We start from the raw sequence: 26,733 nt of genomic DNA, 5'->3' as shown, positions 1-26,733 counted from the left end.
AGAGCACACCAATGACCCAAGGCCTTTCAAAACAATCAAATATGAGTCCTCGCAGCTGCTGTCCACCAAATATCCTCTGTTTTCCTATTGAGAATTGTTTTGGTCTGGTGTTTGCAGCCTGCAGATTGTCCCGCATTCAATCTCCCATCGCAGGGTTTGTTTTTTGACGTTCATTAATTTTGCTTTGGTAATAGCAGTAGTGTGAGGCAGCATATGGTGTGGACTGCTGGGAGGCCCCAGGAGGGACCAGCGCAGAGGGGCCAGGCACACTGAAGCATGTCAAACAGTGGAGGTGAGCTAGAGAGGATCGAGCAAAGCACACACAAAACGGTACTTAAAAAAGTATGAGACTCTTGTTGTGAGAAGAACATGCTGTATGAGTTAGATGTGAAAATAATCCTCACTGAATTGAGAATGTGGACAAACAGGGAACGGTCTTAAATTATTATGCTTGTCACAACAATTTTCGAACTGTTTGTACTTTCATGGGAAACAATACATAATTTGGCATGCTGTGCTTGTGCAACTGTTCCTTTTCCTTCTACTTTAGTAAAAACCAAAAGATAGAGAGGCAGACAATGAGAGTTTCATGTTCTAGATTGATATAGTTATGGTATGGATCAGCTATATGCTGTGAGGAAAGGAAAGCGTGGAGAATAAAGGATAGGATACAGAGATGTAGAATGTAGAATAATAAAGGAGAAGGGCTTTAAAGTTCGACCTCTACCTCTCCGGCGAGGTTATGGCTCATGCCCACATCTCCTCCATTCTCTCTGCCTCTGCCTTTATTTGCTTTTCCCATCCTCTACAAATCCCACTGTGTCCCTCTTTCTCTCGGAGGCTTCTTTATCAGCAGTGCCAAACAGCGTTCCTTCAGTCTTTCATTGAGATATTTGACACTGATCATCTGTACGGCCAGTTAACTGGGCATTTAAAGGCCTCTCAAAGGTCTATTGTTTCTAATGAGGTCAGACAGTAAACCCTGGAGGAGAATGAACTGCTTTGCTTATTGCTGTCTCTTTTCTCCATCCTCATTTTCAATACAAAAAAAAAACGCTTATGTGGAATTGCAGCCATGGAGACAGCTTCTTTCTCTCTCTCTCTCTCTCTCTCTCGCTCTCGCTCTGGCACCACTCAACCAGCCAAGTGAGAGGGAGCGAAAAGACGGAAAGAAGGGAAAAAAGTATAAGCTTCCTTATTGCTGAAAGAGGTAGAGCAAAAAAGGCACTTCTAAATAATTGAAGTGTCTGGAAGAGCCTGAGTGAAATGCTAAATCAGACTCATCTTCTGATATATGCTCCCTCCATCTCTCTATGTAATGTAGATGTGTTCAGCTTTGCTGGTATGTGATGCAGTTTTAAAACATTATAAATCAGTGCAGCCTGATACGTTTGGTGTAGATGTTTGACTGATATCTTGGTCATTTAACTAACTACAGCAAACATTTTTAATAAGATGTAATGGGATCCATTTTTTTAAAGGACCAGTATGTAGGAAGTATATGGAAAATAAAGTGTAACCATTCCAAATATTATCACCATATGTCATCAGAGAGTAACGACATAGGAACGAGTAAGGAAACACGATTAATTGAAGTAATGGCTTATTTGACAACATTACTATATCCCATATAAATCCGTAAAACCCTTAAAAAAATGAGTTACGGGGCGGAATCTCTTGGAATTTTCGTTTATGTTTTGAACGATTTAATTCTAGAATAGCGTAGAAGAATATCAAGTCTGACGCAGAGCTGCACTGCAAAAAATGAATTCTAACCAAGTGTTATTGATCTTATATTAAGATTAAAAAATCTATTTGGTATTGTTTTTAGTATGAAAAGACTTACCTAGCGCCCTCTCAAAAGATCATTTTGACTTAATTTAAGAAGACTTTAACTTATTTTCTTATCTTATCAAGACAAATTTGCTCAACGCACTGGCAGACAAATTTGCTTGTTTTCAAGATGAGATGTCTTAAAATAAGTCAATTTTTTTTTAAATTAAGTCAAATGATTTCACAAAAAAGCGCTAGGTAAGTCTCTTTATACTGAAAACAATACCAACTAGTTTTTTTATCTTGATATAAGATTAATAACAGTTGGTTAGATTTTGTTAGATAAGCCGTTTTTGCAGTGTGGCCATATTTCTCCTCGACAGGTAGGCTAAACTTCATCTACATCGCTAACTTCAGCTAAATATGTTACATTGGTTAGAGAGGTATTTTTTGTTTTCACTGTTTCCCTAATGTGTAGCTGGGTCATGGTTGGAGAAACATTAAAGCAGCTGCAGGTCAACTAACGTTAGCTAAGTCTTCATTACATCTGGCAACCCAGAAGAGGCTCTTGAGAGGTGTCTTGAGAACGTTCACCAGTGATTTGATTTTGGCCTACAGAACGTTCAGTAGCAATCCTACAAAACGCTCCTTTAAAGGTACACTATGCAGGTTTAGGTATTTTTGGCGAGTGTAGAGCTCACTCTAGAGTCGCGATGTATTGATATGTTACTCTGCTATTGTAAATAGCAAACTTCTCTCGACTTATCCTCCCTGTACACAATGCAAATGCTTTTGTTGTGGAGGTGAAGGATTAACAAAAGGCAAAAACTCTCCAAAGAGCAACAGTATATCTATACTGACAAAGTAATGTTTCACGATTCTCACAAGATTTGGCCGGGCGCCACTCTTGGAAGTTGCATGGCTGGTTTTCTCGGTATGCAATCGCTACGTCTATGCTGTATAGCTATGCTAGGTGAACGATTCGATTCGCCTATGATTCGTTTACCGTCAATTTGGCACTGTAAAGGTGTAAATCTTGCATATCTAGTGTGCCTTTAAAGGAAAAACTCAATGCACATGGATGTACAATACCTGGAAGTTCTTTAAAGTGCAAGTCACAGATGCCCTACCTGTTTCAATGTTAAGAGGCACACAAATGCAGGGCAGTCATTGGTCCATGGCATGCACCTTAGAGTGAAATGGATTCCCTTCCCAGAAAGCTCATCCTGTGAGTGTTCACCTAATGTCCTGCCTCTCCCTAAAGCTATTACAGTAAACTTGATTTAGAAAAGTGTGTACCTTATCTGCTGCTCTGAATGTGGAGCACAGTCGCTGTGTCTTTTAATAACAGTGGAGCCACAAATAAGGTCAGTGAGTCCAGGCAGATGTTGAGGAGACCTCTTAAAAATCTGATGGCTGTGGCAGTGATAAAAATGGTTAAGAGTCAGATAATGTGCGGGTCATGCAGGGGTCTTTGTTTCAGAGTTAGATAACATGCCATGTGTTAGCAACAGCATTGTTGTTTTTTCACTGTTGAAAAGGGTTTTTATAGTAGTGGTCATTTGATTCCATTGGGATTTTGAGTGTGTGTGTGTTTCTCTCTCTCTCTCTCTCTCTCTCTCTCTCTCTCTCTCTCTATGTTTGTGTGTGTGTGTGTGTGTGTGTGTGTTGTGTGAGAGAGAGGGGGCAGAGAGAGAGAGAGAGAGAGAGAGAGAGAGAGAGAGAGAGAGAGAGAGTGGGCATGTGTGTGTGTTTGTTTGTGTGTGTTTATGTGCGTGTGTGTGTGTGTGTGTGTCTGTGAGAGAGAGAGTGTGTGTGTGTGTGTGTGTGTGTGTGTGTGTGTGAGAGAGAGAGAGAAAGAGAGAACGAGAGAGTGTGAAAGAGAGGGATGGAGAGAGAGAGTGGGCATGTGTGTGTGTTTGTGTGTGGGTGTTTGTGTGTGTGTGTGTGTGTGTGTGTGTGTGTGTGTGTGTGTGTGTGTGTGTGTGTGTGTGTGTGTGTGTGTGTGGGTGTGGGTGTGGGTGTGAGTGCTTGCCTAGGTGACAAGAGTATGGCCTCTTTGTTGGTGTAATCAACGTAAAGATAGGGGTGACAGCACCGAGGTCAGCTTCCATTATTTCAGGTTATTGCAGTGCAAGTTTTTGCAGTCGGCTCATTTGTCACCAGTCAACCCTTACCCTACACTAGTGTCCCCCCAATGCCAACATTATACTGTATGGACAGACACGCTATGTGTGCATCTGTGTGTGTGTGTGTGTGTTTCAGTTTCTCCCCAGTTTCAGTATTCAGTCTGTCTTCCCGTCACATCAAAATAGATATATCTATATGCACTGATCCCCACTGAATTGGGAGAGAAAAAAGTCTGAGAGCAATTGAAGCCACTTTATATGCCTATGCGGAGGCAACAATCACAGTACTCACAGAGCATGATTGTAAAAGTGGATAATACAGACCTTTCTGCCAGACGCTCAGACAGCCAACAGTCGGAGTGCTGGGGTCATCTTCATCTTCAGAAAAATGTCTTGTGGTTTATTATACTGTTATTGCTCTCATATCCAAACATAAGAGATAGAAATACAGACAGATAGAGAACAAATTAAGGTCTGTGTAGGAGAGAGAGAGAGAGAGAGAGAGAGAGAGAGAGAGAGAGAGAGAGAGAGAGGCAGGCACAGAGACAGAAAGGGAGAATGAGTGAGATTGAGAGAGAGAGAGAGGGAAAGGGAAAGAGAGATGAGGAATATGCACTCAAGGTCCAGTTTGAATTTATGGTGTTCTGTAGAAACCCAGACACAGTAATATTTCCACTCTTTTATTGGCCAGTGCCATGGCGAAATATATATATTTTCATTATGCCTGGGAATGTTCTGCCATAAATGGAAAAAGTAGATAAATCCACACCGCAAGATCCAAAAGCCGAGAAGGGGGAAATCACCGGTTTGAGAAGCAGTCAACATATCATAAGGGCAGAACGGAGAGCAATCAAATCCATAACTATCTGTCAGAGGGAAAATGTGATTGCTTGGCCCGTTCACCCAGGCCTTGGAACTCCGAGTGAAGGACAAATATAGACTGCCGTGGCCAATGCAGTATTTGTTAGAAATGGCCCTCTCTGATATTTCAACCTAATATCAAAGAGGCCCTTTGCATAATTTGATTGGTCAGAGAGATTGTTTTACAATGACCCTCTGCAGTGCAGCAAAATAATTTCAGCTCACACCACACTGCCAGATTGTCACGTTGTAAAATATGACATGCTGACATATAGAGATAAGTGGACGTGACGTGGTTGAGCGGGGCATTTGTACACCAGGCACGATAGTAGAAGAAAGCCACATTACGGAACACACGAGATACACACCCACAGTGAGCTAGTGCGTCGTGACCCTTCCCCCACTCCCCCAAAGATCACCAGCCTCAATCTGAGTCCATCTTAATAGATGAAGACCATTGATTGTTTGGGAGGGTGTCGAGCAGACAACGGTCAATCAGTCTGCTAAGAGGAAAACAAGATAAAGGCTAACTGAGCCCGCTACTCTCCCCTCACCCACCCACTCTCATCATTTTCCTCATAATGGGATTTTGAGCTCCTTGGCTCCACAAGCAGCATGTCCTCTCAGACTGGCAGCACTCCCATTAGATGTTAGACGCTCAATGAGGGCTTATCATTTTAATTTGACAGTTAATTGTAAAAAAAAGTCAAAGTAGCATCTACAATATGTTTTTGCCTTTACTCTCCAATATACAGTTTGTATATGATTGTAGTTTATGGAATGTCACACCATATGAGACATGAGGAAAAAGCAGGAAGGGGTCTGTGTGAGTTGATATGGACGGGCAGTGTCTGGCCCGCTGCTCATAGTGCTAGCGCCAGCTGGATGGATGAGCGCACCTGCGTACACTCTCCACACACTCCGCACAGGTGTGTGCATAAAATTGCCATACGCCTCCAGGAGCACGACACAAAGCAACAGCTCACGGCGCTAGACTTGCTGGAACAAGGCAAGATCACAGCAGTTCAGCTCCTCTACCTGTTTCCTTTGTTTTTCCATTGTCATGTTACCCAAACTCCATTAGAGTTGAAATCAGTTCATCTGTATTGACTTCCACAGAGTCGAGGTCTGTTTGAGTTCAGTAAACAATGGCACAGCATCTTCTCATATCGAGCCTTTTTGCTCCCGTGGCTTCAGGGCTTCAGCAGCTGGTATGAGCAGCAGCTGGCTTGGAGACAGGGTCTGTGAGGAGGAGAAAAGAGGGACAAGCACTGATTAATGGAATCACTGACATGTAATTACACACCAATGTCATAACTTTGGTGGTTGACTTGGCTTTTGTTTGTGATACCATTCATACCAATAGAACACATCATTGGTCTTGAAAAGAGACGAATGGGAATCAAATGCATGGTTCTTCTTCAAAGGCCTCATGGGTCAGTCACTGATACTAGAATAAGTAACTAGACAGTCAGATTCAGGGTTAAATAGCAGATATGCATCTGCAGTAATAACATACTGATATTTTTGCATACTAATGCTAACATAAACTCATTGGGTTATGATCAATGATTTAGAGTTTATACATCTTAAATATGTTTTATATGTTGTAAATATTGCTGTTCAATTAACACGGGCCAGCGCTGTCATTGCTTGAGCTCACAGGACATACATGCTCACCTTGCCATGCTTTGCTTTATGTTGGGCACAATGCATTTCAAGTCCACATTTGCTTAACAGTCAGCTTCATAAGTCAACTGTTTGTGCACTCTCAATCAGTCAGTATTTTACAGATAATGTATGATTATAATTCAACCAAAACAGGAGCAATGAAAAGCCTTGTTTTAACAAAATGAAGACTTGACTGTTCGGAAGTGATGTGAAGTGGAAGGAAATAGCTATTTCAAGCATTTCAAGGCCTGTCATCAATGTCATACACTCCAAAAGCAGACCTACTGCTACATTCAGTTTGTACATAGTCTGTGAAAGGAAGAGTTTCTTATTCTGAAAGCTTATGGCATGCATTGAAAGAAATTGGTTATCAAGGAGGCACACAAATGAAAGTGAGAGAAAACTCTAAACCCACATACTCACCTTCTCTCTCTCTTTCTCTCTCTCTCTCTCTCCCTCTTTCTCTCTCTCACTCCTATACACACCACACCCACACACACAGCTATAAGATCTGAAAAAAGGTCATGCAATACATATTTCTGCTACTCTTTGAAATTATTCTGTATGTTGTTCACGGCTATAGGACAGATTAAATTCTTACTTAAAACAATGAAATGCAAATGAATCAATCACTTCCACTTTTTCTAACAACTAACTTTGTCACTTATACGGTTGTATGTTGTATTAATTAGGTAGGTCGTGTCCGTTTCCTATGCTGCCTGTATCCTTACTGCATTGACATTACATTTACATCTATTCATTTAGCAGACCATATTATTGGAGGAAAAGTCACATTTCAGTATATAGTGGCACCACACTGTCTAGAATAAAAGAACTGTTTTAGAAACATTCTACTTAACGTATTGGTTTTCAGAGGGAAGGAGTAATCGCCATAGGCACATTTTGTGTTTTGAAATTGGTGGGGATCTACAGTGCCTCAAGACTGAAGCAGGAGGGTGTTAGTAGCGGCAGTTAATTCCAATCACTTTAATTATGTTTGCTGTTCTAGCACTACCTCTGATGTAGCTTCATTTGCCACACAAATTTGCTGTCAGGTTGCCCCTGAGTTGCATCAGAATCTCTCCCCGTCTCATTTAGCATTTCAAGTTGAATGTATTAATGAAATATGGGCACAAACCACCATAACACTCCATAAATGAATGAGTTCCATGTGTTTGAAGTACTAAAATTATTTTTTAAATGATTAAAAGAAATGAAGTGAAGTACCATTTGTAATTGAAGCAACATCCTCTTGATGGGCCACCTACATAATGGGAAATTTTCTCATGATTTTTAATCAGCAGCATAAAATCAATTAAGTTCAGTTTTGTGTCTATTATGTCAGTAGGTCTATGTGTACAGCACCAGAAATTTCAGGGAATCTTGCCTTGTTTCTCATGCAGTCTCAGAGAGGGTGAGGAGTCTCTCAATCATGTATGACATCAGCTGCATCTAAACTGACTTTCAAGAGTGTTTGTGTGGGAGCAAATGGGCTCTCTTGTCAGAAAAACGTGTGGGATAAATTTTCATAAATTGGTATTATTGCAGAAACAAGTCAGAAAGTGCATAACTGTGCTGTTAATGCACCATAGAATGTCACCTCTTTGAACCACGAAATATGAAATAAATAAATGAATGAATGAATAGAAATGAGAGGACACTTGATGGTTTAAACAACCTTTTTAACCAAACTTTGTTGTCACTTGTGGTTGTGGAGAACTGTACTGTATTGTATTATACTGTATACTTTTGGAAGTACTTGTAAGTTACTTTTGTATATATTGTAGCACTATCTCCACTTCCACTGCTACAATCACTACAAATAATAATAATAGCATTAGTATTATAAATCATAATAAATTGTGTGCTAAATCGTGAGGTCATATTACTAAATTGTACATTAATTTTTACTAGATTGTGTGCTCATTTTAGTAAATCTTGTTCTCATTTTAGAAAAGAGTGCACTGAGAGCACAGTTTAGTAAAATTAGCACACAAATTACAAAAATGAGCGCACAATTTACTAAAATGAGCACATGATTTTTTAAAACAAAGTGTACATTTTCTTTAAAACGAGTGTACACTTTCTACAACAAAACATTATCTTTATGACACACACTTACATTTCACCATGCTTGACTCACCTTGAGAGTACACAGTGTAAAGAGTCAGTGGAAAGAGTCACATCTTTACATTGTTAAGAAAGTGCCGCTGATTCATGCAGTTGTAGGGTACGACTCACAGAGTACTGAGTGCAGTGTGTGAGTTAAAGAGTGAAACCCTGACTGCAGGGTGGGTCTGTTGATGGACTGAGATGTCAGGAATGTCAGGGTTGACCACAGGGAGACACAGGAGTAAAAAAGCTGTTTTAATGGTCAGCCATATGTTCTCAGGCTCTGCCAGGCATTTCTGAAGGGGAAACTCACGGGCTGTCAAGCATTATATTTAGTCTGCATGTGAGACTTTAAGGTTACAAAGGCCATGGAACCAACTCACCAGCCGAAGACATTTTATACCCTTCTAACAGGGGGATTTCTCCACGGCCACTAAGGGAAGCCATAAAATTTAGCTAAGGGCACAAGATTGCAATCAGCACACGGCGAGGATTTCCGCTTGGTCTTGTAGCAGCATTGGGGATGGGCCACGGGCACTTGAAATAGTGTTCACAAAGCCATTTGTTGCCCCCCAAGGGTCAGACCATGAACTTAAGAGTCTGAGGGTGATCTTGATACAGTCAGTCTTTCACTGTGACAGAGGATCTGATGTGACACACAGTGGGCAAGCAGGCCTTTCAGAAGTCTCAGAGGCCAAATCCCAAACCTCTTTTGCCAACAATAAGCCACTATTGGAATGTCATCGAAATGTTCCTTAATATTATCAAGATATACTGGAATAGTGGAAATGCACGCATTCGGTAGCTTGGCCGTCACGACTCAAGTGAAACATTCAGTAATGCATTGGTTTAAATCTACTGAGGCCACAGTTGAGTCCATTCCATGAATGTTGAGTTTAGCAGAATTCAATGTTCCAATGTTGTACATGAAAGAGAGTCTGACATTTAGCTGGAGTCATTCAGCAATGGACAACTCGGCTGTAGTAGCAGGGGTATACTATCCAAAGCAGTTCAACTGCTCTCATGCATTTTGTAGACACTTTTGGGACTACACAACCAGATCAAAGACCAAAGGAGAGTGCTTTGAATTGATCCTTGTATTCTGCCATGATTGCTGTAAAAATAAGCATCTTTTAAGTCGAGGTCAAATCTTAGCCCTGTCATGTGTCTTAGGGAATATTTGCAGAAGCCTGTGAAATCGATCCCAGAAAAAAAAGATTAATTTCTGTGGTGAGGACCATAAATGATACCAAAATACATTTATATAAGAAATCAATACAAATACACATTTTTACTAATGTTAGACACACTAATGCAAACATTGGAGTACTGTGTTTTCATTAATGACAAAATGCAACCTTTTTTGAAGATTCATTTCTGATTGATGCCTACTGTATGTGAAAGAATCAATAGCAGCATGGCCAGTTGAAGAAGTAAATTGCATTAGAAAGCAATTTCTTGCCAAACCACATGATAAAAATTAAACAGTGTTAAATGTTTCTTCCCTCAACAATTATCTTGTTCTTTGAATGTTAAACAGAATTCAATAATGAGTGAAACACAATGTGCACTCATGTTTTCTTTCATCAAAAGCACAAATGCTCTGTGAGACTAACATGTAAAACAATTGGATCATGTCAATTAATGCAGTGCAGAAATATTTGTGATTACTTTTTGTTTGTTATTATTGAGAAAACATTGTGGTTGTTAGAAAGGCTATAGTTAATAGTAATAATGGATTTAAAAAAAGAATACAAGATGGCAGTGAATGTGTACTGGCATTTACTTTGCAATCATGTACTTTATTCAAGGATGTGCTAAATGTGTAAGCTACACTTGCTCCAAACTGAATACAGCAAACGCATATACTGTGATCCTGTGTGTCTATTCTAAACCTGTCCCAATGATAATTCTCCTTAGGCATGTGTCATATACTGTATCTGCAGCCACACTGATATGAACCATTTGGAATAAATTAATGTTTTGACCTCAGAAGCCTCTTTTTTTCCTACAAAGGGTAAATCACAAATACAGATACAAATAGCTTGCAAAAAACAACACACACAAGAGATGCAATGACTTTTCAAACAGACAGTTCAATGGAGGACAAAATGTTCCCACCAACACCAAATACCTCTAAGTGACCACAAACATGAAAGTACTGCAACCAGGGGTGACTTGGAAACAAACACAGGAGAGAAGCCTGTGAAATGTGAAAGAGTGCCCCTTTGTTTCCTGTTTAATAATGAATCAGAGCTCCTCTAGCTTTGCAATGCATTTCCATGAAGATTGCTGTTTAAAAGCATAGCGGCAGAGAATAAAAATCTCATTTGTCTCCTTCATGCTTTGTGTCACCTAAATGATCTTCCAGTATTTCCCTAATTTCCCCTCCTTTCAGGTTTTGAGTTGAGCAAACAAAAGGTACAGTGATGAAATCCCACTAGGTAATTGTCAAAATCTTAAAACAGCATTTATCCCTGGGCTGGGCATGAACACGCAATCAGTTGCAATTCTGATGTTTTATTGGAAATGCAAAAGTTGTTTAACCTTTCATTTGTGTCAATTTCTTATTTATTTTTTTATATTTTAGGAGGCACGCTCTCAGAAGTCTAAACAGAGATACTGCTCTCTCTCTCCCCACTCCACATTCCCCTATCTAGCTGCCTGCGTTGTCCCTCCATCAGATTAGGGTTAGTCAGCTTTTGGAGCAGCAGTGGTGATATTTTAATCCGCTTTAATGAGGGGGTGTAGATATGAATCATGAAGCAAAAGGCTAATAAAAAAGGAAGCCTACTGATTAATGGTGAATTACTGTATCGTGCTAAGCTCTTCCTCCTCTACTCAGAGGGCATTTTCATTCAGGCTATCTGATGCTCACACAAGAGTACGGGAGAGCAGATTTAAAATATTTGCCAATTTCCAGATAAGGCGCCATTGTGCCTCGGTCAACATTGTCCATGACACAAAGAGGACACATTTAGATTGGGAATAATGCACCCCCCTTTCATGTGACATCACCGCGGTGAGTGAGCACGAGAGAGAGAGGGAGAGAGAGAGAGCTTACCTCAAGATGCACAGTACAGTATGACAAATTAGACACATCTCTGTGCTTTGATTTCACGGATGACCTGCCACCTTCTTTTGTCATCCTGTCACAGAGGGGATGGAGTGGGGTGGGGTGGGAGTAAAGGTATTAGAGACTTAAGTATAGGTGGATGTGGGGTGCAGTGAGGCAGTCCGCTGTCTGTGTTTTTTTCTGTCTGAGACGTCCTCTCATCAGTTCCAACCTTGTACCCTGGGGCCCAGGCGCCATCCCAGCTGGCAACACCCCCCCCCCCCCACCCCACCCCCATCCTGGTTTTGAAATTCATCGGAACCGAGGAGGAGACGAACCCCTCAGCAGCAGCAGACTTCTTGCAGGACTCCGGTGCAGACAAGCTCCAGCGCCTCAACACCTGTCTCTCTCCATCACAGTCCACTTCCCTTGCCCTCGCGTGCACCGTTCAGCTCGGCCCCGCGCTCTCCAGGACGCATGCTGCGCATCGCATGGGAGGCGGCACACTCACCCCCTTCTGCCATCCATCACCAATCATCACCCGACTCCTCTGCCTCGTCACCATGCACCATTGCCGTACTCAAGCCCACAGTCTATTACTGCCCTCGCCTCCAGATCGTGTTGTGTTTTTCTCTGCGCGTGTGTGTTTTTTTCTCTGAGTGAGGGGTTGGGGAGAGATTAAGATGCAGTTCCATTGTCATTGTGATCTCTCTGGTGTGGCCACGCTTGACTGGGAAAATGCTGGGGAGAGAGCGCCAGGCATAATTGAAAGGGACAGTGTCATGCGTGGTGTGTGGGGAGAGCATAGATTGCACAGCATGTGATGGTAAATGTTCGTCTGTGTGAGCTCTCTCTGGGTGGTGGATGTGTGTGGTGTGTGTGTGTGTTGTGTTGGGGGTATTGATGGGGTGAGGAGAGATCTAGTGTCCTTATTGCAGTTTGGGGCCCAAGGGGCCCACTGCTGTCTGTGCACACAACCTGATATTTTTTTGAGCCAAAGTCTTGTGTGTGTGTGTGTGTGTGTGTGTTTGTGTGTGTGTGTGTGATGTGTCTAGACATGTCTGTGTGCATGCAAGTATAAATGATGAAATAAGAACTCCTGGAGTAATTTGAGGCTAATGTCTAGATCTAATCTTTACATTACCATACATGCTAAACACCTCTCCTCTGGCTTTTCTCAGCATTATTACAGTAGAGTAGAGCTTACAGTACAAGAGCTTATCGGGAACTGAACATGCAACATATAGAGAAGCAACATAGCACAACTTTTGTCATGCCTGGGTTGATACCATTTAGACAGTTCCCCTAAATAGATTATAGCTATCAAATTCAAACTGCACCATTGCTGTATATATTTATAAAGTAGCTCACATTACAGTAAATATTTTTGGGTAATTGTGCTTCTCTCTCTATGATGGGAACATAAGCTGACCTAAAAAAGCAAACCTCTGCATATGCAAGCCTATGGATTCATAAGAAAATAGCAATGCATGTAATGTAATTGTAATTTGTAATGTTTTGCAAAATGAATGTTTTATTCCATATTATTTATCGTGAGATGTCCAGAGTTTAAATGCAACAGTAAAATCTTCTTCCATTTCTGTACAATCCCAGCTACCCATGGACATGTTTATGTTGGCTTTCCCATGCATTCTGCTCCTCGCTTGAGAGCAATTTACCATCAAATCAGATACTTGTGACACTCCCTGTTGCTACCGGGAAATTGGTCAGTGGGGTATACATGAATCATTTTTGTATGATTACTTATAATAAAGATCGCCAATCTCCCCTCTAAGCTCTTCAGTATGTATTTTCAGATTCAGTATGTGTATTTTGATTTAGTATATTAAATATATTCAGATTTAGTATGTGTATATTTGTATTCTGTATATACAGTATCCAGATTTAATATGTATATATTTTGATTCAGTATGTATTTTCAGATTCAGTATGTTTTGATTCAGTGAATACAGTATATTCAGATTTAGTATGTGTATATTTTCATTCAGTATATACAGTATTTTCAGATTCAGTCTGTATGTATATGACTGCCAGGTCAAAACAGTCATGCTCTTTTATTGCCATCCATTCAATCCATCAACCCTTGCCTTTCTGTCACCTGAATGGAAACAATTTACTAAATTAATAGACATTGGATCTAACCAGGCTTACAACCTGTTTTAAATCAGGTCCTTGAATATGCACACACGAGAAAGAAAGAAACAAACAAACAAACAAAGAGGGTGTGTGAGCAAGAAAGAGAACTCCTGACATATCCTGAAAACCGGTCACCTTAAGCAACGGCTTCATTTGCATGCCGCCCTGCTCGCTCGGGGTGGCTAGCCGCTATATGTTGAATGAAAACGTCGTCGGAGAATGAAAAGGCGTCTGCGGAGATAAATCCAGAGAGGAATAACAGCCGTGATCCAAGCCAATGCTGCACTACATGACTGAGAGGCCCAGCGGAATCCGACAGCAGCATAAATAAGAGGCGATTCCCTCCAGCCACCACGCTCCATTCACACGCATGCAGATAGAGCAGACTTGAGTGATAGAATGCAAATCTGCCTCTGACCTTAACAAGAGCCTGTGCACGGCACATCTGTGGCAGAGACACTCCACATGACCCCTAACATGATCAGTGTACCTGCCTCCATTGGTAGATTATTGTTGGTGATCAGATAGGCCAGTGAAGAGCCATAATCTCTGCAAAGGTCAATGTAGGGAAATAGGAAAATGGGGCATGTTTATAGTTCAGAGAGATGTCATGACATAGATAATAAAATGGCAACAAGCACTTTTTTTGTCCCTAAACCTAACATGTTCTTAAATGATGTTTATTTGGATAATGAAGAACAGGATGTTGTCATTTCTAAAGTATGTTTAAAAAAAAATGACCTAGATGGAGGTTCTTTTATAACCAAGCGTTTTCATAATATTGTGTTTCCCTTAAGCCCAGCCGATACTCATAGACTTTGGAGGATTCTCACTGTGGTGTTCTAGGCCCATTTCTCCCACAGGAGATCATCTTGACTCATTGTAATGCATATCTCGAGACATTTCCCCAATGTTCTGCCATTTACATCAGAGATAGGTAATCTCCCCCGAGTCTTAAGCCTTGACAAAACAAAGGAACCCAGACTGCAGTGAACCTCTCTCATATATAAATATATAAAGGGCAGCTGATAATGAGTCACTAGGAGCACTCCTCCTTTGTCTCACTGTTCTTCCTGACACTCTAATTGTTGGACAAGAAGATTAGATGCTATTTCCATTGATTGTAACATATTTCCTCTGCCTACTTTTCTGACACCTGATACCTCTCTGAATCAGCGCTTTTTTTATTCACAGGCTCTTTTTTTCCTGTCCATGTCTGGCCCTGTCCACTTATAGTTTGTTCTTGTTTCCCCTCAAAACGAATCTGTAATAATGGAAGGTGATGTGCGATGTAGAGCCTTGTGATATGATAGTAAAATTCACACTGGCCTCTCCTCTCCTCTGTGTGAAGCCTGATTCTGGTGATTCAGTGGCAAGTGGGCTGCCTGACAGGAAAACAAATAAGGGCTATGGCCATTGATGAACCTTTCTTAATTAATAGCACTGTCGATAGGGGAGGCAGACGGGGGGTGGGGGTGTCTGTGAGGGGGCTGCAACCAGGAAGCGTGCCGCCAAGTGATGGCTTTATGGATGTGTTATGCTCATGTATCGGAGCGAAGCTTGTAAATCAATTTGATAGTTTGTGCTAACAACGTTTGATTAATTTAAGTTGAGTCTGTTTTGCAGCTCGTAACGTGGGATGTAATAGTTTATGCGGGAGGAAGGCAGATGGTGAATAAAACAGGAGCAGAACAGGTAGATGAGGGGAATTAGGCAAGGAGGGGCACGTCGTAAATGCCTCTCAACATTCAGTCTGCTCCGCTGCAACACCCAAACAGTCAGCTGTCGCCCCAGTTTAGGGAGAATACTGAAATTCTTTTTGAGAAAATATTTATAATGTTTATAGGATTTTTATTTTTTATTTTTGGCAGAAAACAGTATTGATTTGCAGATGTAAAAAATGTGCAATCCTTTTCCATGAGACATTTAACACATGTGTGGGTTCTCTGACCATTGAAAGAAAAAATTCTGCGAATGGTTTACATGTTATTTTTGCGTGTTTGACAGCAATCAAAGCAGTTTGAAATGTGTGTGCTTGATTGTAGTCATCCATGGAAATAGTGAGCTCTTGCCTCTGGTGTCTGTGTGTGTGTGTGTGTGTGTGTGTGTGTGTGTGTGTGTGTATGTGCACACCCGTGCTGTTGCCTGCTTTCGTGCCCCCCAGCGTAGCCCAGGGAGAGCGGATTTTAAACACACTGTTTAGGCAGCTCGCTAGGCCCCTGGGGGCCTGGAGGCCGCCTCCCTTTCGTCTGCATCACATGTGGCTGTATGCATCGCTGGATTTACATAATGGAGGGAGAGGATTCAGCTCAGGTAGACCACTACCAATAAATCACTTTCATTGCAAACTGGGAGATATAGCAACAGAGAGAGGGAGGAAGAGAAGTGTGGGGTGGGATTTTAGGGAGATGAATGAATGAGAGAGAGAGAGAGAGAGAGAGAGAGAGAGAGAGAGAGAGAGAGAGAGAATGTTTTAGGGAAGGAGGAGACTGGAGGGCAAGGGACTGGAAAAGCAATATCCTAAATATAATTAATTGATAGCGTACAATCAATTAAGGTAAACATAACAAAGTCCTTCTCCGTGGCAGAGCCACTCTCTTTTTGAATTGTTGGGGCGTCTTGCGGCAGAAGCCAATAACGCGCCGGGCCACGATTGTGCTTCCACTATCACTCCTGTGCTGCATATTGTAAAAAAAGCGAAGAGATTAAACACATCTCTCACCACAGCCACGACTGCTGGATGAAAACGACGCCATCCAGCAGAATCCCTCAGCGAGAGGCAGGAGGGAGCCTCACACTGCGCTACTCTGACAAAGGCTTTGTGCGAGGGAAATGAGACACCACGCCATGCTTTGATGGGCCAAGAGAATGGAGGGGGATCACAATACAATGTTTATATAATGCCGCCTATGCGTACAAGTGGGTGTGGGCGTTTGTCTGTGCATGGGCGACTTGAGTGGGTGTGCGGATGAGGTTGGAGAATGTGCATGCTGTAGAGGAGAAGAGATGGGACTGGTGAGGTGTAAACATCCCAAACAAATTACAAACACATACATACTGTAACGTGCTGCACACTGTTCAAGACTTCAAACGCTAGGATAATGCATAAAATGAGGACATGCATTCTTTGTTTTTTCTTATTATTGAGCTCCCTGTCGCACCTTTTGTTTTGAGCAGGGGGAGGAAATGACATCATTGTTTTAAATGCACAGGGAACCATTTGGATTCCAGGGCTATCTCCGAATAATGCTCTGTGTTTGCCGTGAAATAAATCATGTACTTTATGTGTGTTTTCAGGCACAAGGGGTGAATTTTCTGCCTTGCGGAGAGAAAAATGTCTTTAAGTCGCCCCCGAACCCCCTATACGATTCTTTTCTGTTTGAATGAAGACGTCTTGAGCGTTGTCGCTTAACGTCATGCTGCAGCCATAAATCGCATCTCACAATGTTTGGACAGGCCCTTTATAGTACAGTCAGGAACGCACCAAACCTCTCAGGACACATTAACTCTGAGCAGTACATCAAGTGGCCTCGTCTTCAGAATGGTCACTTGCCATGTTTCTCTCCCGAGAGGTGGCTACTGTCGCACAGAGATGAAATGTGTCAACCTGAGTGTTTGATGTGAAGCTGGCGGCATTATGTCTCATAATTTAAGCGGGGTAACATCGCACGACGAAAGAGGCCATATTGTAAAACACACAGCACTTGACATGCAGGCTTCATCCACAAATCAGCACACAGCCTGTGGGAGCGGATCTTAACAGAGATTCCCAGAAACCCGACAGCTGAAAAAAACCTTACACACAGAAAATGTACACTTCTGCACACACACACTCTAACACATATCTGAAAAGAACAGACAAATAAAAGCTTAATCGATATGGATATTGACCACATCTCATTTGTGGATCTTTATGGCTTATGTAATTGTGGTAAATGGACAGCATTGCAACACGAACAGGTTATTTAAAAAGCAAATGTTCCATTCATCACTCTTTGATTCACTTGTCCGTGGCTTTCATTTACTTGAGCAGTCAGCAATCCCCGCCAGTTAAAACTCCTGCGTCTACTCAGCACTATATAAATTGGTCTGATTGAACGATAATTACTTCAGAAAGTTGCCCAAACGGCATGATTGGCCCAACAAATCATTTTGTGTCTCACTCAGGCCGAGAAGGGATAATTTACAGTCAGGCCTTTTGCTATAATGTAGGATTATTTGCCCAGACCTTGGGACACACACACACAGGCATACATTAACATTGCAGCTGTCCAAGCCTTGCCTTAACAGCCCCAAATATGGGCATAGCGAGAGCAGTCCAGTGCAACTCCAGCGCATGAAAAATAAATGTGATGTTTTGACGGAGTAAACATCTTAGGTAGCACTTTTGCTGAATTGTTCGATTAATCATCAGGGCTGGCCTGGCCAGGAAGTGGAGGTCCCCGGGGAGAAAAGAGCTGAGCTGCTCTCTGGGAGAGGGAGAGAGAGAGAGAGAGAGAGAGAGAGAGAGAGAGAGAGAGAGAGAGAGAGAGAGAGAGAGAGAGAGAGCAGTTAATAGTGACTGGATTGGACATCTGCCAGATTCTCTTTAAAGGAAGATTGAGGAGAATCTCACTAAGCAACATCATGCCCTGTGCGCATGCAAGACGAAGCCTGGCCACTTCACACAGCTAAGTAAATCTTATTGTTCTACTCTCTCCTTTTGAGGGTGGAGGTGGGGGGTGTGAGGTGAGGCTGAGATAAAAAAAACAACAATACGACACACATGCCACTTTTACTTTTATTCTTATTCTTTATATCTGTTCTCTCTGCACTGCTTATTTTCTGATATGCTGTCTTTCTGTGTTTTTGTTTGTACTGCTGTGAGCAACAGTATGTGACAAAAAAACGGAACACTTTGCTCCATTGAACTCTAAGAAATTGGATTTAGACAATGGAAGAGCTAAGTCTGACTAAAAGTCAAACAAGAAAACAGCTCCTTTGGGCCCCAGCTTGGAGTCCAGCTTTTGCACTTCTCTCTATTGGTGCAGCATACACCATTTACATTTTTGTGAAGGGCTACATAAGCTATTGTTTTCTCTCTCTCTCTCTCTCTCTCTCTCTCTCTCTCTCTGCCCAACATGTCCCTCTCTACACATCCTCCATCCTAGTTGAGGTGTTTATCAGCATGAGAATTGATGGTCATAAGCGTCCGCTCATAAAGCGCGGGGCTGTAAGACCAGAGTGGGAGCGTGAGACAGAGTAAGGGGCTGATTTATTGTCCTCCATGCGCTAATTACCGTTAGCAGGCCTGGGCCTGTTAGCATACCCCATGGGCTTACCACCATCACGGCTCATGTCTTTAAAACAAAGAGTAAAACTGTGTTAAAAGGCCATTATGGAAATGTTGGATACAAGCATGGCAGCTTTCAATGTTTTCATTACTCCACTGAAGTGTGGGTAATGAGGTGTTGTTCATTTTAACACTCTCTAAACGACTGGAACGTGCTCCGGTTCCAACAGCGTGGGAACCTTAGGAACCATGGAATTTACAATGTTCTTCTGGTGACTCAAATGATTATAGAAACCTATTCATAATGTGATTTTACACCTTGACCTTTGAAACTCATATCTGACATATTTCCTGAAATTTGATGTACCGTCTCTATTTTGCTGCACAGCATGGCAGAACTGAATGAAAGCTTCTAATACACAGCTCAGTCATATTGTTTAATATTGCACCACAGTATCTCATAGCTTTAGTGTGTGATTTAAGATTTGAAAGTAGGGCATGTTTTGTCTTTTTGCATTGGAGCATCTTAAGGAAAGACCATAAATATGTGCCACACGTCCACAGCTGTGCTTCTTAGTGGCTTAGTGGTGGATAATAAATAAATAAATAAAAAGTAATACAAATCCAGATGAAACTGGATGTAAGATAAGGAATATGACCCAGCATGTTTATTGATTCTGTAGCAATGGAGTTCTGAAGTGCTGCATCCTGATCTTTCTCTCCTATTCCCTCTCTCTCTCTCTCTCTCTCTTTCTGCATGTGTTTTGTGTGTGTGTGTTGTGTGTGTAGGAGAGTGACAGAGAGAAAGAGAGGGTGGAGAGAGGAACACATCAAACCACCCAACTAGCACAAAAACAAACAGAGAGTGAGATATTGGCTCCAATAGCCACCAAACAGTTGTTTAAAGAGAGCCTCATCTGAAGCTCTGTCTGTATGCAAACAGCAGAGGATTGAGCTGAAGGCAGCCTCCCTGGAGGGAGCGGGCAGGAGTCTGAACTCAACTCCCACTGGATTTCCCTCAGCCGAGGGACTCCAAACCCACACAGAGAATCAGTTATCGCACTGATGTCATTCGTCTGACACCCCCTAACTTGACTAAATCACACCTCACAGACTTCCTTACAAGAACTGTTGCAGAATATTGCAACTTTTAGAGACTTTGGTTAGTGGTTTATACAGATCATCAATTACAGTCTCTTTAAATCATGCGAAAAACTTTATACCACATTGGCAGTGAAAATGCTAAATCATTCAAATGGCATTTCAAATTCTCTCTCATGAGATACCAATAATTTGTTCTCCCTAAATTCATCCTCACTTTCTTCTCATTGCTTTGGTTCAGCTACTTTCATTTGACTTTTCTTATTAGTTCCCTCCAATGTCTTTGTAATGGAAATGGCAGCAGCAGTATATTTCCAAGGTATACCTTATCTTGCTGTATATTTCAGAATGACTTCTTCCTTGCCCAAGAAATGTGACATTATCCAATGTCTATCACAAACATTTTTAAGGGGGAGTAAATAAATATGGATAATTTGCATTTCAATGCACAGAGCAAACAGGAGTGACAAGTTTCAAGATGTCCTCAACAAAACTTCAAAGCTTGTAGAGGCTGAGGGGGGATTTGGGGGATTTGTAGCAATGCATCAGCATGGTCCTAAGGTGGTAGGATGGGCTTGAAGTAGTCCTTCTCTGATCCAGCCAAACCGTCTGGCCAGCCACAGCACCGCCGTCAGGTCCCCCCGACAGGCCCCTCCGACTGCTGGAGCTCCCCTGACTTCACAGCTCACCGGCTGCTTTAAATCTTCCAGTTCACCTCCATTAAAGTAAATCTTTCATGCATATTAAAGAGCTTTTGAAGCCTAGTGGCTCTCAGCCCTCCCATTCTTCATTAGCAGCGGTAATGGTGAAGTCAGGGGTCATATTAGACTGTAATCTAGCCAGAGTATTAATATGCACATTGATTAGGGCAATACATTTTGCCACACTGAGAATCTCAAACAAGTGCACTATATGATTACACCTTACAGACAGCATTAATATGATGTATTGTCTGCGTGTACTGAGTCAGTGCTTACATATCTGTTTTTGGAGTATCTGTGTCTGGTGTTATTAGACTCTTGCAGACATATAGTGGGTGGCATTTTATACCACAATACACCATGGCAGCATTTTCAACTGCAAATGTGGACACCTAGAGCACGGCAGACCAGTGGAACATGCATTTAAATTTAGTCACCCATGTGACCAGAGCAGAGATGTCCCCTGAAGTGGGAAGCTGAGCGTGATGGCCAGTGCGTGGGTTCACTGGGCTAGGAGCGCTGAGCGAAGATATAGGACCACTTGCTGCCCACCCGCCTGCCTGCCAGCCCCTTCTCTCCCCTTCAGAACCTGCTCCTGCTCCCAGGGCCCCAGAACAGGGAGTTCACATGAGGACAGTGGGACTCCTTGCCCTGACTGCTAAGCCTTGAGGGAAGCGGATGGGTCCTGCACAGCAATGTGGAGACAGCACTGACAGAATCAGTGCAGGAACAGCAAGTCCACTCAGTTTGATGGTTGAAAAAGATAAAGGAACATTTTGCGTCCTATTCGGCTTTAGAATGTGGTGTATAATTATATGGAGAAGATCAATAGATGTGCACTGACAGTCTGGTACAATATGGGTGGGTGGCATAGTTATAAAGTACTTACAGAATGCAGTTCTTCTGTGGTGTTGATGACTCAACTGTTACTGTAGCACATGAACATGAAACACACAAATGAAAATGTGGTGACAGTGTACCATGCACCTTAGAGTACAGCTCTTAGTAGTGTAACATGCACCTCAGAATACAGCTCTTAGTAGTGTACCATGCACCTTAGAGTACAGCTCTTAGTAGTGTTCCATGCACCTTAGAGTACAACTCTTAGTACTGAGTAACATGTACCTTAGAGTACAGCTCTTAGTACTGAGTAACATGCACCTTAGAGTACAGCTCTTAGTACAGTGTAACATGCTTGTAAGTACCGGTACATTGTAGTAGCAGGAATTACAAAGGCTAATAGCATTGTTATAATGATATCAAACTATTCTTTGAGATATAGTGAGGACTAGAGTTATAGTTCTGTTTTGTCTTGTATCACACTCATAGTCCATGCCTTACATACTCATCATTTTGTTAATGCCATGTTTTTTTCAATGAAGCAAGATGTATGCAATGCAATGTTGCAACCAAATGTGTCTTTCCTCTTTGCTCAGACATTTTCAGTGGGTATAGCTTTGAGTTTGTCATGAGGTGTTGAGTAAATAAATATGCCAGAAATAAGCCAAGAAGAGTACAAAATGTCACTGTTTCCATATTGATGTAGTAGTGTGAGTTTCTGGGTGCGATTGTCTTTGTGTGCATGTGTGCAGTGGAGTGTGTGAAAGTCTCCCAGCAGCTGTCATCGGTTATGACGGCAGCTCTGAGACACTATGGTCGAGGTTCTTTACCTGCAGGCTCTCATAATTCACCGCTGATCAATGGCAGATCAATAGGGGACCGAGTCTCCCAGCCATCGCGGACCATCCATCAGCACTCAGCCCTGTGACGGCCACGGCCGCCCGTGCCCCTGAGGAGGGGCTGGGCAGCAATGAGGATGGATGGAGGTAGATTAGGCTCAAATGACAGGCAACGGGTGGCCTAAGAGAGGAAAGAGTTGCACTGCTGTTCCTGCTCCCTGCTGGGATATGCACATATGTCTTACACATGTGTGCATGTAGGCTTGTGCTTGTGTTTCTGCATGTGGGTGTGTTTGTTTCTATGACCACTCCACACCGTTTCCCAATGGACAATGTGTCTTAGTGGTTACAAGTGTTATCAATGTGTACAAATTATTCTAAGTGTGTTCTTTTGACCCCCAACAAGCATGTAACATAAACACTAGGGCCGGCAAAATAACTGATTCGTTTCGATTAATTAATTTGAGAAAAAATAACTGATTAAAAAAAAAAAATGTAATCGATTCTGTATGACCTTTGCAATGTATGTGACAAAAAAAAAACTTCTTCCCGAAGCGCTTTTGAATTTATTTCCTCAGCATATTAGGTCATATCATAGATTATTATGGCCATTATTAAAATAATAATACAAGAGTTTTTGAACTTTAATGTCACTAATGCTGATTATTCAATGATTCATTTAAATTTAAATATTTAAAATACTTTCACAGCAAAAATCATATATGCGATTAATTTAGATTAATTAATCACAGAGTATGTAATTAATTAGATAATTTTTTTTTGACAGCCCTAATAAACTCACCTGCCTCACTCATAAGTAGTAACATTACTTAACAGACACTGTAGTAACATTACTTAACAGACACTTAACAGTGCTAGAATATCACCCAGTGCCTTTTGAACTTCATAGAATGTAAGGAGAATAAACTTTAAAGGTTCTCTAAGTGATGTTACATGGTTTCTAAGCTGAAACATTTTTTTGTCACATACTGCAAACATCACCTCACCAGTGGAGAGCCCAGGCTCCAAAAACGGCAACAAAAACAACTTGGTCCAGCCTGGACCTTAAAAATATAGCAAACTGTTCCAGCCAATCACCAACAAGATGCGCGTTTAGGATAGTTTCAATTGTACGGGAGGGAGGGAGTTGCGAGCTAGCTCTCTGTTTTGTTTGAACGTCAACAGAAGTGACATTACCCAACATCGCTTAGAGTGCCTTTAATATCTGCATAAATATTCTCTGAGTAAGCCTATGACACAGACACACACTGACACACAAATGATGCCAATGATTAAAAAGTGTAAATGGCAATATTACACAAAACAAATATTACAGAAATGTTTCATAACATGTCAGCATATTAGGCCTACACTTGCCTGCCTTTTGATACCTGTAAGTGTCCTAGTAGTTGGGTTCTTTCCATCCAACATTTCAATACACATTTTGGGCATTCATGGAAAACGAATCCTGCTGAAAATGCTTGTTTTCCATCAAGGATTCCCGGGACACTGAAAGACCGGGGTGCACGAAACTTGGTGGACATGTAGCCCCACAAGGATAGCATGGAACCATTGTTTTTTTTTATCCGTTCAGACTCATCTTAAAATGGATTTAATTATTTGTTTCCCTCATTAATCTACATACAACACTCCAACACTCCACAAAAAACAGGTGTTTGGAGTGTTTTGTAAATTTATAAAAAAATGAAAGACTGAAATATTCAATTTTGAAATAAGTATTCAGACCCTTTGTTATGACGCTTACAATTGAGCTCTGGTGCATCCTACTTCTATCAATGGTCCTTGAGATGCTTCCACAACTTGATTGGAGTACACCTGTGCCTAAATGAATTCACTGGACATTATTAGGGGAGAGGCACACATCTCTTTATATAAGGTCTCACAGTTGATGGTGTATGTCAGAGATCAGTCTGAAAAATAACAAAATGTGGAAAACTTGAAAGGGTCTGAAAACTTTCCGGTTGCACTGTACATGCACACACACGACACGCACCAACACGCACAGAAACACATAAACAAACACACACGCACACACACACACACAGACACACACACACACACAAAAACTAACTTACATGCAGCCACACACACTCAATAAACACACACAGAAGCACACATATACACAAAAACAACCACACACTCTGCACACACTCAATTACAAACACACAAAAAAGGAACAAAGTAGGAAATTAACACAATTTGACAAGCGTGACTTATTTTTGTGGAAAAAATGTGCTGGACTGGGCAGCAGTCATATTTTGTACCGCTCTGCGGTACATCTAGTTCAACTAAGGTTGATGGAATATATTCACATAAATTCACATTTGTTGCAATTCTATTAAGTGTTTCTATAAATGTTGCCCTTTCCTTATATTGATGCCACAGCTATTGACAACTCCCTTTATTAGGAAAATGTCCATTTTTAATCAACATAACACAGTGGATATAATTAAGCAATATAGCATGAGTGAGAGTGGGGTTGGTCATGGATATTCCCACGGGTGTTGTTCGGCCGTAGCCACGAGGCTATCTGTCGTTTATCTTACTTACATTGAGTTGACTGTGTGGCTTAATCCACAGATGTGGTGAAGCACTGTTTCGTTATGGTTTGCTAAGGAGTAACCCATTGCTTGAAATAGTGGAGGGATGGGATGAGAACATTGTGTCAAATCTTCGCATTGTATCGTGGAGTGATTTATTATTAGCTGTGCAAAGTCTGAGTTGAAATGTCCAGGGATATTCCAACTCATGGAACGTCTCTCGGCCAATCAGAAATAAATAAATAGTTCCATAGAACCCAATTGTTGTATAAACAATCATATAGACTCACAATTTCTATAAATGAATTTTAGTGAGGAATACACAAATGAGTTGAATGGGAATCCAGCTACAGCGTAACAAGTGTTTACGGCATTGAATATTTTGTAATTATAAACCCCAAGATGAATGCAATGCCAACACAGTATGCTCCTCTTTAGCATGATGCTTAAAGGTGTCCAATGCAGTTTCGGGTATTTTGGTGACTCTAGGGCTTCCCTTAGAGTATTTAGATTTTACCTATTTATCATGGCTTTAGCCCTTCCTCCCTGGGCACTGCTACATGTGGATTTGTTTTGGTGCTGAAGGACTAGCAATAGGCGAAGACAATCTAAAGAGATATATCTACTGACCAGGTAATATTTCACAATTCTTGCGAGATGTCTCCGGGGTGTTGACAGCCAAATTGCAAGGCTGGTTCATTGCCTGCGGGGCGCAAGCTATGCTAGGCCCGCAATTCTTCCTATTAAAAGTTTGTTAACCATCAAAATGACTTCAAAGCTGTTATATTAAGATAAAAAACTTGCAGAGCATGCCTTTAAGAGGAAAGACAAAGATATGGGGAAAGATTTTGGCCTGAGTAATCGAAGAACTTCTTGTACCATCAGAGCAGATACTGAGCAGATCTCCTAGAGTGTTATGAAAAGCCTGCCAAGAGGAACTTTCTGTGGTCAGAAAAAACACTTATCTGTGCAAGTACTATGACTGCCTAATTGAATTAATTGGCGTTTCCTCCCATGGTAAGAGCAAGTCATTGTTCGTATGTAGCGTTCCTCAATTGCTATTTAAATGCTGAGCAACAAATGCAGTGTTAATTAAATGCTAAAATGCAACAGCATGGTATCTAAATGGGACCTGAATCAGTGGTATGCTAAGGGTAGGGGCTCTGTCCTTTCTAGGCACGTAAATGTACAATGCCTTTAATTAACCTTTCCACTGGAAAAACAGAGGAGCAATTAATACTGCTTTTGAAACTTTTAAATGACAATTGATAGGGGAAGAAATAGTCATTTTACACTTCAGTACCCCATGGTTCTCCTCTAATCTTCAATTAGACCACCGCTGCTGCTGCCACCCACTTAAAAAAACAGTGGAGAAAAAAACCGGGGGGCATTGTTTGTGTATTTATTTGGCTGCAGTGGGCTGATTGCAGGGGACATTTGAAGAAGCCCTCGATGTTCCCCATGTTAGTGCTCTACTTAGTTTAATTTGGGCCATGGCATACAAACACACAAACAAATCTCAAGCTTTTACCCCTACGCTTTATTTTTCTCAGTCGGATGTACCTGCGTTCTGTGTGAATACTGCTGTCACTCGAAGGAGCCATGTTTGTGGCTTGATACCGATAAACACTGTAAAGCTCCCACAACAATTTGAAATATTA

The sequence above is a fragment of the Alosa alosa genome, chromosome 14 (assembly GCF_017589495.1).
Source record: "Alosa alosa isolate M-15738 ecotype Scorff River chromosome 14, AALO_Geno_1.1, whole genome shotgun sequence".
Taxonomy (NCBI): domain Eukaryota; kingdom Metazoa; phylum Chordata; class Actinopteri; order Clupeiformes; family Clupeidae; genus Alosa; species Alosa alosa.
The sequence above is the reverse complement of the archived record's forward strand: the minus strand, read 5'-3'. Positions refer to the sequence as shown.